Here is an 11,059-nt window from a genome sequence, read left to right as displayed (position 1 = left end):
GTGCAAACTTTAAAGTACTCGTATCCCCTCCTCTCCCCGGCCGGGGAAGGCTCCCTGGAGGCGGAGGGCAGGGCTTGGGCAAGTTCAGTGGAGGGGAAGGGAGGGGTGGGGGGCACTCCAGGACAGTTTCCCGGGACAAGGGAAGCCACCTGGGGGGAATGAGGCTTAGATCGAGGTCACCAGAGCCACTGCCAGGGGCGGAGTAAAAACCTGAGGTCTGGCCAGGGTGAGTTGCGTTCCGCCAGCCCCGGGCCATCCTCAGAGCGGCGCCATGTCCGCGCAGATCTGCAGGGCTTCTCGCAGCCCCTCTGCCTGCGTCTGGACCGCTCCGTGCACCGGCGCTCACCCTTCCGGACCAGCCCGGTGGAAAGAGGGAGGCCGAGAGGACGGGGCGCGGAGAAGCGCTTCGGCCGCACGCTCTGCCTTCCCTTCGGACCCCGGGATCCGCCGGGACCGCGCGCGGCGCGCCCTCGGAGCGAGCGGAAGGAAAGCGCCCAAGCCCGGGACGCGCGGACCGCTTTCCTTCCCCGGGAAAGCGCGCACCCTCTGGAGGACCAATTCTTCCTTCCGCCTTCTCCCCGTGGCCCCGCTGGGGAGTGGGGTGGCGGGGCTCCGCGAGAGGGGCTTGCCTTGGGACAGCGTCAGCTGCTCAGCCACTGCCGCGTCCCCAGAGCGCGTCCTGCTCCGGAGCCTTGGCCCGTACACCCGGAGTGCAGCACCTCCTGTGGTAGGCCAGTGGGGCAGAGGTGCTCACTGTTGGGGCACAAGGCTGCTGCAGCTCCCTGGGCCCGGACCCTCAGTCTCTCTGTCTCTGCAGACACCCCCTCCCTCTCCCATCTTCCCTAGCCCAGGTAAGGTCAGCGGTACACACAGCTGCCCCAGGTCCCCCGGCTGTAAACTCACAGCCTGTCTAGGAAGCTTTCTGCTCTGCACAGGGGCATTGGAGGCAGTGTCTGCAGCAGCACCCCCACCCCCGCCCTCCTGCCCCTTCTATTACCTGAGACTAGTTCCAAGGGTTGGGGCTGAAGGGACTAGGGAGTCAGGGAAAGGGACATTGGGCCAGCATCGCAGCTCTGGGAACCACTCATGATGGGTCCACAACATGGGCAAGGAGCAAGAATTTTACTCTTTAAAGTGCCTAGAACACTAACACAGGTAGGGATTGTGTGTGTGTGTGTGTGTGTGTGTGTGTGTGTGTGTGTGCGTGTGCGTGTGCGTGTGCGTGTGCGTGTGCGTGTGCGTGTACATGCACATGCATGCACAAAGAGCAGCTGTGGGGTTATGAATTGGAGTCTGTTTTTATCTCATCTCCTAGGCTGTTTGGGTTTTACACTGGTGGCCAGAGGCCTTGTCTGGCTGCTATGATTTGTCTGGCCGGTAAGGTATTAACATATTTTTAAATTCTAAGTGAATGCCTTTAGACCCTCTCCAGTTTGCCACAGGCCCCCCCACACCCCATTACTCATACCTGACCTTTTCACACATTCTTGCCGGAAGGTATTTGAGTTTATAACCTATGTCTTAGGGGAGGAAGTGAGAGCCTTTGGGCAGGGGAGGGAACCAGAGCCCTTGCTTGGGGAGGGGGGGAAATGCAGAGGGCAGTGGTCTCAGGAGTCCCAGTGCCTCATGGTCACAGGACGGCCATCAACTCTGGCTTCTTCACGTGTGGATCTCCCGTGCTGTAGAACTTTTGATGCTATTTATTAATCCTGAATTAAGTCCCCCTCCCATCCAGACTCTTCCCTTTCCAAAGAAGGCTGGTGACTAACTGTAATTTCAAAGCTAGATCTAAAGTGTCAAGCCACAGCAGCTCCCATACGGCCGAGTGAACTACAAAGCCAAACTGTCCATGTGGACACTTAAGTAACCCAAAAGAGGCCCCAGGGGAAGGCACTGAGGCCTCCCACCTACAGCCGTGGCCAACTTGCTGGCCAGGTTAATGAACCTCCACGCAGGCTGATCCTCCAGCCCCAGACAAGCCTTCAGGTGATGGTGGCACTGCACTGGCTGACCTGTTGACTGCAACCTTATGAGAAGCCCTGAGACAGAAATGCCCAGCTAAGTGGGCCTTGAATTCTTGAGCCACAGGAGAGATAAGACACGTGCATTGCTGTTGTAAACCACAAAGTTTTGGAGTAATTTGTTACGCTGCAGTAGGTAACTAATACCAGCCCCTGGTTTCCCAGAGGACCAGAAGCACCTCGTTGAGGGTCAGGAGTCCCCCTGTCAGAGGCGTCCCTCGGCACTCTGGGAGGAGGGAAGCCCGCCCCGTGCTCCTCCTGTCTGAGCCCTTTCCTTTCTCTCACACCCTCGCTCTTCCGACCCCTCTGAGCCCTCCCCGACCCTGGGCTTGCCCCCTTCCCTTGCCCCGCGGCAGGTGAGGACTGGCTGCCTCAGTCCTCGTGTGCCCAGCTCCCTCACGACTGAGCCCACGTGGCTTCAGTTTAGCTGCTCAGTGAAGTAGCGAGGGCTGATCGGATCTTACAGGGATGAAAAACTTGTCAACCACCATGGATACAGAGGGCTGGGAGGACGTGAGTGCTGGGGACGACAGGAGAGAAAAGGACAAGAGCCAAGCCTGGCAGGTTCAGGGGGTTGAGGTGGCTTGGTGCCCTGGGCCCTGGTGTCCTGACCAGCAGGCCAGGTCATTCACCTGGCCTGAGGAGCCCTTCTACCATGCGACAGGCTGCGGAGGTGAGCACAGAATTGCCAGGTGGTGTCACAGACCGGGAGCAGAGCTGGCTCCCTGCTGAGGCTGAGCCCTGATGGCCCTGGTCCCTCTACAGGGTCAGGGCCCAACCTTCCCGCTGTAGCAAGGATCCAGCCAAAGCTTCTGATGCAATCACATTCTGAAGATTTCTCTGCCCACACCCATCTCACTAACATGCCGAGGGCAGCTGCAGCAGGACCGAAAGGGCCCCGGCCTGAGGCCAGAACACCCACGTCCCACCTCAGCAATGCTGTGCCTGGCAGCGGACAAATCCCCTCCCAGCCAGACTCTGTGCCCTCCTCTCTAGTAACCCCCCACAGGCAGCAAGTCCTCAACAAGTATAGCTGGGACTTGAGTGTTGCTGAGAGAAGGGTCCCAGGAGGAGAGTAGGGACTGGGACAGAGAGCTGCCAGAACAGGCTGGCATGGCAGGCAGAGCGGGAGCAGCCTTAACCGCTGGCTGGTTCCCAGACCTGGCTTCCCTTTCCTCTGTGTTAATCCGAACTTTCTCTCTCCTGATTCTTTAGGGTTTTCCATACAGGCGATCAGACAAGGGTAACTAGAAGTTGTGGCAGTGGGCATCTTTGCCTCCTTCCCCGTTTTGATAGAAATCCTAATATTTCACTATTAAATGGGATAGTTGATGTAGATTTTTGATAGATACCATTTATTAGGCTAAGAATAAGTGTTGAATTTTATTGTTTTTTTTTCTGCATCTACTGAGATGATCATATTGTTTTTCTCCTTTAATCTGTTAATGTGGTGAATTATATTAAAATTTTTTCTAACTGATCAGTCATTGACCTAGAGTGTTTCCAGCAAGGGGTCCCGGGATTGACTGGTTTCTGGCTGAGAGCAATGGGCCAGAGTACGAGGGTACTTCAAAAAGTTCATGGAAAGATTTGTATTATCTTTTAACTTATTTTTTCATGAATTTGTTTGAAGTACCCTTGTATAGAAGAATTTTGCAAAACCATCTGACCTGGTGTTGCGTGTGGGGTCTTTTGGGGGGCCGGTGTGGATAAACGTTTAACTACATATTCAATTTCTTTAGTGGTTACACATCTCAAATTTTCTATTTGTTCTTGAGCCAGTTTTGGTAAGACATTTTTCTAGGATAGTGTTCATCTTGTGAAGATTTTCAAACTTATTGCTATAAGGTTTATAGTTTATTTGTAGTATTCTATTTTTTAAAAAATCTCTGCAGTATTCATAGGTACCTCCTTCTTGTGGGTCCTCAATTTACTTATTTGTGCTGACTCTTTTTCATGATCAGTTTTATCAGAGGTTTGTAAACTTTATTAGTCATTTCTTAGAATTAACTTTTGGCTTTGTTAGTCCTTTCTATTGTATGTGTTGGAGTAAGGGCTGAAGACATGTTGAGACCTAAAACCGCGTGGACTCTTAAAAGATTTTAAAAGGACACAGTTTTTATCTTATATGCATTTCTCTGAGTTCCCCCTTTCCCCACGGTTATTTGATATTTTGAAACTTGGTCATGGGACAAGCTCACATTATTTACATGAATGTGAAGTTGGTTTCCAGCCAGCCTGAAGCTGCAAACTTGCCACAAGGTACACACTACCCAGACCTCGGGAAATCAAGGAAGACATCAGTGAAGGCGTGCTGACCCCACCCTCCAGCAGGACCCTGGACAGCAGCAGGGACGGGGGCAAAAACCGCACGGAGCCTTGGTGAGACCGTGCACTCGGCTCCTTACATGGCACCCACGGCTCACACCCCCTCTCCTGCTTTTCACTTCCCACGTTCCATTCCCTCAACACCCTCTTTTAAAACCCCTCAGTAAATCTGAGTCATGGAGGTGGCTTTAGTCTGGCCACTCTCCTTCAGGACTAGCCAGAGAGAAGGATGAGCCCAGCATCTCTGCTCAGGTCACTGGTGTTCCTAAACAAAACCTGACTCCCGTTGTCACCATTCGACTTTTGAGTGGTTTGCTTTTGAAAGGGGACAGGCAGCTGGACCTGTGCCTGGTAACATATATGTATTTTCTGTTTCATTATTTCTGCTTTTGTCTTTATTGTTTCCTTCCTTTTACTTACTTTGGGCTTATTCTGTTCTTTTCATAACTTCTTTAGTTAAATAGTACTCTTATCCACAAAAGGATAACTAACCTAGTTAGTTGGACTAAACTGCGAGTCTGCTTGCAGGTCTGACATTGGGGATTCTGGGCCTCCTCGTGGAGATGGACAAGGCTCCCTCACCCCCTGCCCTCTATTTCCCTGGGGAGCTCGGGGGGGATGGTGCCTAGTCCAGGCATCTTGAGATGGAAGGGGATTGGGGGTTCTCGGGAAGGGGAGGGCAAGGCGGGTCTGTCTAGGAAGCTGGAAACTTGAGGACAAGAGCCAGGTCTCCTGTCTTCCGTGAAGCGAGTTCCTACAGTTTTCCCACAGTTAAACTTGCAGTCACTCAGTCCTTGGGGTCATGGAACAGCTGCACTAGAGGTTGGCTAGTGGGGTTAGGCTGCCTGGTTCCCAAGGGAAAGAAGCCACCCAGACCTGCAGGGGGCAGGGGGGAGGGAGAGGGGAGGAAAGAGTTCCCATCCCTCCTCCCCATCTCTCCAGCTTTAGTTCCCTCCTCCTCCAGCCACATCCAGAATGGAATTTTCCTGATGGGGCCAGTTCTGGACCTGCCCCTTCCCCCTATTCCTGCTCTCTCATCCAATCTCCCTGACTCCAAGTCAGGGCTCGGGGCCTGTCCCTGGGCTCTGCTGGGCCTGCCTTCTCCTGGAGGGAACACCTCCCCTGCCCTCACCCCCCAGGGTCTGCCCGGAGAAGGGGCAGAGCAGACCTTGCTCCTGAGCAGCTATGCTTTGCCCTGGGATGGACATTCTCCGAGCGCCCTTTTCTCCTGCTGGTCCTGACCTATGCCTTTGACCTGGCTCCCTGTGGTTCTCACCGTGGTCAGAGGAAAGGGAGCTCGTGGGAGGTGAGGGAGTAAGAGAGGGACCCCATGGACAGGGTGGTTGACAGGTTGCCAGAGTAGTGTGCAGTTCTAAAGGAGAGCAGCCCTGAGCATCTGAGGGCAGAGCGGTGGGGAGCTAACGAGCACAGCAGGTGACCCTGCAGTCAGAGCATGAGCACCGGGGAGCACCAGGAGGTCTGGTGGCTCAGATCGTCTACATCTTCAGCCTGCAGCCTCCTGCTCTCCAACCACCTCCCAATCGAAATGCCTTCTTTCAAGGTGGCCAGTGAGGGTACCACGGCTGGCTGGCAAATTTATTTCATCCTGGTGTCAACATACATTGACCAATGGTGACTCCCAGAAAGCAATGGTCATTAGCCACGCACGTCAGGGTTGGGGTTAGGGGACTTGGACCCACCCTACCGCAGGAGAAATCAACCTTGCTGCAGTATTACGTTGCTCACATGGAGGTATGAAATCTTGTCAGCCCTGGGATTGGTGGGCAACAGGTCACAGAGTCCATCTATTATTTAAAATCAGTAAACCTAAGTCTGCATGGTTTGGGGTGACAGGGGAGGAGGTGGACAGAGCGCTGCCAGCAGGCTGACCAAGCCCTGAAGTGGGCTGCTCCCCATCAGCGTCGGGACCACACAAGCACGGCCTTGCTCTGGACCGCAGCTGCTCAGTGTCAGGCAGCTTGGCCCTGCTGCTGCTGGTGTCTGTTTTCTGGGGTCTATTTGGTGGCCGGGGTCCTCCTGCGGGGCTGCCTGCCTTTACACTGCCTCCTTGCTGGAGCCGCCTGACCGCCTGCCTTCAATCCGCCTCTTTTCCTGGTCTGTGATTATGGTGGCCATCTGTCCTGGATTTTCTAGAAGACCTGTTTTATGATTTCCTCGATAAAGGTGGTATTTAAATCCATTTTTACACTTTAGTAAGATTTTTGTCATGTAAGTACATTCAAATATCAGTAAATAGTCCTTTGGCAGATCGTCCTGGTTTCTGCCTCGAAACGATGTGGTCACTGACCATGTAGCGTGGTCTCTGAACTGTCTACCTGCCCTTGACCTTGTTGAGTTTCCTCCTTGGAGATGCTTTCCTTGACTGTTCACTCTAGAATGCCCCTCCCCATCAACCCTATTGTATCACCATCCTCTATGTGAAAATAGGTGGTCTGTGTCTTGTTTACTGTTGGTGGCATCCCCAGTGTGAACTTGCTAGCAGGACATTCACTTGTCCCATTCCCCGTGCACCCCCAGCACCTAGAACAGTGCCTGGCTCTTGGCAGGTACTCACAAGCTTGTTGAATTAGCCCTGATTTCCAGCAGGGCATCTTATTCTGGCCCATTGCTCTCAGCCAGAAGCCAGACAATCCCGGCACCCCTTGCTGGAAACACTCTAGGTCAATGACTGATGGGTTTGAGTCTCCCACCCGCAAAGAGTCATTACAAAGGGAGGAGCCCTGGCTGCAGCTCTCCATCCTGACGACAGATGGACCCTGACGGGCCTGGACCACCAGACAGGCTCTATCAGAACAGGATAGTCTCCTCTCATTGGAGGGATGGGCTCTCCCCTAAGATGACCTCAGGGCCAGAAGATTTGGATGATGGTACTGTCACCCACATCTCAGCACAGACAACAGTGGGACCCTTTGGCACTAGGCCCTCTCCCAGGCCTGGGCTGAGCTGGGCCCTCAGGGGTGCTCTCAAGGGGCAATGCTCAGCTTCCTGGGTCAGAGAATTCTCAGGATAGGACTGGTCACAGCTGGCTGCTGGCTTCTTCTGGAATTTCCCATTTCCTGGGAAGAAGGGTGAAGTCATGTCCCCTTTGACTTTAACAGGGGACAGTGGGGCCCAGCCTCAGGAAGGCACAGAGCTGTCTGGGTTTCTGGGTGTTCAGAGTTCTGGTCACCAGGAGAGCTGGCGCCCTCTTTGCAGTTGTCCTGGGACCAGCTGTCCTGGCCAGTTGCTCTCCTCCCACAGTGTCGTGGTGCTATGGTGCCTTAGTGTTGTGGAAGGCTCTCTCCTCTCTCCCCTGCCAGGAGGTCACTCTATCACACACTCCCATCCCACAGCTGTGAGTGTTCGCCCAAGCCCTGTGCCTCTTGCTGACCCTCATTCCAGTCTTCCTTCCTTCCGCAGCCACTTGGCTGCTGTCTGATCCTTCCAGACCCCTGGCATCTCTGCCAGCTCCCAGCAGGGGACCTGGAGCACTGCAGGGACCAGGAAATGTCCCTGGACCTGGAGCACTGCAGGGACCAGCCTCTTCGAGGCTCCGTGCACTTTCCCCAACATTGCTCCTCCAGTCCTTTCACCTGTGTGTGTTGACCCATTTCAGGAAGCATGTACCTCAGGGCTTGTCAAACCAGACCCTGCGGCTAGAAGTCAGGCTTTGGAGCTGATGCCTGGTGAAAATCACTTGAGGCTTTGGCCAACCACGATCAGTGGAATGGCCTCCCCCGACCTCCCAACATACCCTGGTCTCCATTGCAGAAAGCCAAGCAGGCCAGAGCTGGCCCTAATCTCGTCTCTTCCTCCCTGGATGCACACTGGCCGCTGAGGTGCTTCCTCTCCAAGCTGCCTCTGGTCTCCACTGTAACCTGCTCTCAGCTGGCTTTTAAAAGCTGTGTGTGTTGCTAATGAGGGGAGGGGGCGTGGGCCAGGCCTGTGCCCCTGCTCTGCTGGCACCACCGTTGGATGACTTCCCTTCCCTTCCCCGTGCTTCTTGATTTAAGGCAGGGCCTCCTAGTCATGCCACAGCAGGGCACGAAGCACACTGTTCTGGGGTAAAGGAGTGAGGCCACTGGGGCAGGAGGAGACCAGCTGGCACCGCAGCCGCCCCAGGCCCTGCCCGGCAGACACTCTGATTTCAGGCGGGCCTCTCTCTGGGAGAAAGGAGAAACTGAACCGACACAGTTTGCTCAAGTGACATATTTCAATATAATCTCTAAAACTCTATGAATTGAACAGATAAAATACCTCTGGGCTATTTTGTTACAAAATATTTGCCATTTGGATCAGGTGCTGGGTGCAGCCTCCCTGCCTTTCTCTAGAGAGGCTGCTCCCCGACGGGGTGCGGGCACATGGGCAGAGTGCGCAGCGAGAAGGGATGCGTGGCAGAACGCAGGGACAGACGCACAGACAGCTGTCAGGGAAGCCTACCAAAGAGACGATCTGGCAGCTATGGGGGACATGTAGGCTTGGGGGTCAAGGACCGAGGGCCGATAAGCATGTGTGGAGTCAAGACGCCTTTGGAGACAGTCAGGGTTCCAGGACAAGCTACCGGGCGGGGCCTTGCTTCAGGTCTGGAGGTGGGACTTGCCCAACAGTGGGTAGGAAAGCCATTTGGGGCCAGATGGATAAAATCAGGAGAGGGGCCCAGGTCCCCCCAAAAGTAAGGCCTAGAGGGTTGATAGAGTGGGGCCGTCTTGGGGTGACTGGGTCCGGGGCTCAGTCAGCACTCGAATGCCCCCTTAGCCCTGGGAGAGGAGGATCCAAGAGCATCTCCTGCTGAGCCCTCTGGGAGTGCTTGAGGCCCTGCCACGGCCGCCGCCATGGGAGGGAACAGGAGGCTTTTCCCAGATCTCTGGGGAGGGGGGCAGAGATGGGCCCCAGCCTCAGCCTGCTGGCTGACCAGAGGGCTGGCTGTATCCTGCCCCAGGCCATCAGGGACTAAAAGCCCCTCCTAGAGCAGGACTAGCTCTGCTGGTCTGCTTCCTATGGCAGGACGCAGAGTGGCCAGCGTGGCCCAGGGTGGCCACCACAACACCCTGGGGGAGAGCCTCCCCACTGTGGAGGGGTGCCGAGATGCCGGAGAGGCCAGGTCCTCAGAGAGAGGTCCATACACGTGCCAGCCCTGAGGCCTCTGGCCTAATCTGGAAGGTGGGGGCTTCAGCCGAGGTGGGAAGGCCCAGAGTTGCTGCGCCCTCGACAGGGAAGGAGGGCGCTTGCTGAGCGGGAAACGCTGTGTGAGGAGCCTGTGGGGTGGGGTCGTCTGGACAGAGCCCTTCCCGAGCAGCCCCAGCCACCAGGGCCCCACCAGTAGTGGCACTCGTGGTCCTGCACACTTCCAACTCCTGCCTCCTGGTTGTCATACCCTGTTTTCACCACCACCCTCAAGAGGCATCCACTCCCACCCCACAACTCCACTTCCCCCAGCCCTGGAACCTCCGGCCAGGCCTCCACCTCTCAGGGGTGACGCCACCCGGGCTGCTGGCAGCAGAGGTATCCGAATCTGTGCACCCCCTCTGTCAGCCACCCCATTCCAAAAGGCTCCGATTAAGCATTCCAGTTACAAAAGACACAAAAGGGGCAGGGACAACAGGACAGGGAGGAGCAGATGTGCTGGGAGCCACAGGGGAGACAGCAAATTGGCCGGGAGCCACAGGGGAGACAGCAAATTGGCCACAAGTTATGGAAAATGGGCTGACAGAGACAGGGCTAGAAATAAACTCACCAGTGACATCATGTTGATGCCCAGTGAGCACGTGCACGCACACACACACAAAACTAGGTCATCTGGAACCTCCGAGAGTGGGGAATTATCTGCACCTCCTACAGGGCCCAGGGGTACTGCAGGGCAGGGCATGGGTTAGGGGCTTGGGGAGAAGCAAATTCGCTTTAGACTTGGCCAATATTCTCTTCATCTGTCGGGAGGTGAACAACAGGCTCCAAGTGAGAGAGGATCTTAATGAAGGACACTGATGAGCTGTTGGCACAGGACTAAAGAGTCTGGCCAGCTTTGGCACAGACACTTCCTAAAAGGCCATGACTGGGGCAGGCCACGGTACTGCCCCTGTGGACTTTGAGGGTGGGCTCCTCTCATCTGGCCAGGGAGGGGGCCCTCCCCCAGGCCTGGGCTCCGTGGAGCCACCTAAGGTTGGCAATCCCACCCTGCTGGGCCTGGGAGGCCAGCGAGCCCTGCTTAGCTCTCCTTTGCAATTTTGAGGGTCTGGGACTCTTTTTGCTGCCTCTGCTGGAGTCGGATCTGGCCCCCTCCCCAGGATGGGGGACATTTAAAGGCTGAGGGGTAGCGGGGGAAATGCAAGCACCTCCAGAGTCCCTGCTTCTCTCACCCACCTCTGCACCCAAGCCCCTCCTGGAGGCCACGGAGGTCTTGCGAGTCCCACCTCCGCTGGGCCAGTTTCCACCCCATCTCCCTGCACCTGCTTCCACAGTGGGAGAAACGAACCTGGTTCTCTCATACATTTATGTGCATGCACCTGTGTGCACTTGGTGTTGGTTGGATATTATCTGGGACTAGGGAACTAGGGAACCCTCTTTACAAAGGTGCATTTTGTAGATTCATGACCTCAAGATTCCACAGCCCTGTTGAACTGACCTAAAGAGAGCTGAGAGTGCTCCATCTCCTTCCTCCCTTTCTGAAGCTTTACTGGAGCCTGGGCAGCTCCTGAGAAAGCAGGAGGAGGTCC

The sequence above is a fragment of the Cynocephalus volans genome, chromosome 1 (assembly GCF_027409185.1).
Source record: "Cynocephalus volans isolate mCynVol1 chromosome 1, mCynVol1.pri, whole genome shotgun sequence".
Taxonomy (NCBI): domain Eukaryota; kingdom Metazoa; phylum Chordata; class Mammalia; order Dermoptera; family Cynocephalidae; genus Cynocephalus; species Cynocephalus volans.
This window is presented reverse-complemented; position numbering follows the sequence as displayed.